Source organism: Cicer arietinum, chromosome 6 (assembly GCF_000331145.2).
Source record: "Cicer arietinum cultivar CDC Frontier isolate Library 1 chromosome 6, Cicar.CDCFrontier_v2.0, whole genome shotgun sequence".
NCBI lineage: Eukaryota > Viridiplantae > Streptophyta > Magnoliopsida > Fabales > Fabaceae > Cicer > Cicer arietinum.
Window position 1 is genome coordinate 40356619 of NC_021165.2, and position 3292 is coordinate 40359910.

The following is a 3292-nucleotide window of genomic DNA, read 5'->3' on the forward strand; positions in this document are numbered from 1 at the left end:
TGTTTTCATAAGAGTTGTAGCTATGAATCGTAGCTTTCATTTGCACGTGGTTTGACTCTAATTGGACATCTACAAATCCAGATATGGCTGAAATACTTTGCATAGGTCATGTTGATTTCTCACAAAAATTCAGCACTCCACTAAAACAAAGTAACAACGCAAAACTTCGAAAAATCTCTACTTAATCAAGGAAATAATAACATAAACATTTCATTAGATCAAAGAACTAAAATCAAGAAAATATATAAAATAACTCCTTAAATTTACCAATGGTTAGAGATAAATAAGACTAAAATCAACGAAAAATATGCATATGATGAAGAGTCATCACAACCCCAAACTTAATCTATTGCTTGTCGCCAAACAACCATGAATTTCAGATTTGTTACTGTTAAAAGCAAAGTTATACTCAATTTCTGAAATCAAATCAAATTTAATTCTCAAAGTTCCAGCTACTACAAACCATTCATCATGCTCCATTGTTGCTAATAAAAACAACACAATTTGTATATTTTAGCATTCATTCATCAAATTCAACTCTCTCTTCACACAATCTCACCAAAATTTCTCTCAAGTTTTTAGCAAGGGTTAGGAATTTATCACTCAAATCCTAGAACATGCATCCTCTACCATAGGCTGGAAAAAAATTCTAGTTAGTAATCACAATGCAGCAAACACATACACTTTTGGAGGACTTTTTGGTTATAATGGGGCTTAGGTAAATGTAGGACATTTTGGGATAGTAGGCTTTACTACTTGGAGTTAGGCATACATTTTCAAATTATTCTACCATTTTTTTTTATTCACCTTTTCATTGTGGAGATTCTCAAACATTGACAAAAGAACCAAGAAGATATTATTTATCAAAGTACACAAACTGATTTTTTTTGCTTCTTTTTTTTATTTTTGTTTTCTTTTTGTGAGAATCACCACAAAAAATTGATAGCGTTTCAACAAGTGTACTAAATTATTCTAAGTAATAATTAAAATGGTAATACCGAGTGTCGAACTCAAGGATTGCGTTTTACTATCGAATTATATTTAATTACTAAAATTGAACAAAAAGTACCCAAATTAATTGAAATAATATTTAAAATTAAAAACAGTAACAAAATTGATCCTTTATAATAAGAAAAATGTCAGAGATGAGTTTCACTTCGAATCTGACCTTGGTGTCTAATTTGATCATAGTTACTAAATTCCTCTATTGAATTATTACCGAATTCTCTTTATTATTCTTGCTCTAATGTCTTAGTGACAGAACCTTTAATTCCAGAGTAACCCCTAATTCCTTAGTGGATTTACGATTAGAATTCAGCCTTATCGTACAAGAATTATGTTGTTAAACTATTGCCTCTGCAACTAATTTAATTGGGTTCATGACCCGCATCTATCCCTAGACTACAATATCATTAATTTCTCATCTCAAGCATTCGTAAAGTCCACTTCCATTTCAAAATACGAATCACATAACATTTTAAAGTTGATGAAGCAATAAAAAACATTAAGCACAGAGATGAGAAAAATAATTCAATAAACTCATTCATATAAATAGAAATCAAATCAGAAAAATAAGGGTTTCATCTTGTTACACTCATTCCTAAAAAATAGGATTTAGTTACTCATGACAAAGATAGAAAAGATAGAGATTAGAGAAGAATTACAAGAAAGATTCATGAATGATTCTTGATAAAACTACTCCAATGATGTTAGGGTTTTTTGATTTGATTTCTAGTTATATGAATGAGTTTATTGAATTATTTATCTCATCTTTGTGCTTAATGCTTTTTATTGCTTGATCAACATTAAAATGTTATGCGATTCGTATTTTGAAATGGAAGTGGACTTTATGAATGCTTGAGATGAGAAATTCATGAATTTGTAGTCTATGGGTAAATGCAGGTCACGAAACCAATAAAATTAGTTGCAAAGACAATAATTTAAAAAGAGAATTCATGTACTGTAAGACTTAATTCTAATCTTAAATCCACTAAGGAATTAGGAGTTACTTTGGAATTAAAAGTTCTGTCACTAAGACATTAGGGCAAGAATAGTAAAGAGAATTACTCCATTAAAGAGAATTAAAGGTTTTGGGTTCCATATTTTGTTTTTTGAAACTCACTCGTGATCAGGTTCTCTCTCTTTACTTGATTTTGGTTTATCATCCAAATTTTGATTTTTCTTATTAAACGAGTTAATATTGTTGTGATCTCTCTGAAATTTGAGACAGGAATTGAAATGGCAACGAATTCTTCAATTGGATATCACCAAACAATACCTAAGCAACCTCATTTGCCATCTCCCCTGCGTTTGCCCAAATTCTTTCAGGTCAGAACAAAATTGAGTTTCAGCAGTGCCATGAAAATTATTGAATGCCTATATTATTCTGAATGGGAAATAAAATGCAATCACAACAAACTTAGATAGTAGTAACTATTTAGTATCAATGTTTGGGTCCTCCATGTATCTCAACTATCAATAGTACATACTCTTCATGTATTTCTTAACTAATTATTATAAATTTGTGATGATACTACTATTCCTTACCTTATCAATCTACCACATATTCAAATACCCTTGTGATTCAGTAATCTACACTTAATAATACAATTCTATGATCCCCAACCACATTATCTTAATTGGATGATATGTGTGGTACAACTTTGATTACATACATTTCTGAATGAAATCATGTGCAATATTTCATTGCCTTGACCATGAAATGTCCAAAGTATTAATATTATGCAACAAAATTTCAGTCTTTATGGGGCTGTCATTTTTTTTATATTGTTGAATGTGATGATCATAATAAATATTTATGACTTTGTTCTTTCAGCACTTGCAAATTAGTAAAATTAGCTTTTACACAGAACTGAGAACACAACCACTATACATTACAAACTTCAAAAGATTGAACCCTCAAAGCTTATTACCTTATGATTGTTTGGTTTTTATAATTTTTGTTAATTATATATGTCTTTTATTGTGTGACAGGGCTTTAGGAGTTGGTTTATCAAATCTGAAATATTTCTCAAAAGCAAGTGTTGTAGGACAAAGAATAATATAAATGATAGAGTTCCAAAGATAGATTCTAAAAACATGGAAGGAGAGATTTTAGAGAAAATGTTAGGATAAGTTGCAATTAAGAATTTATTCATAAGTGGAGAAATATATCACTTTTGTAAAGATTTTATGATCTAATTAGTGGAGAAATAATTTTTTTTTATGATCTAATTTCATTACAATATTGTCACAACGATATGATACTCATGTTAGTGCTATAATTAAAATG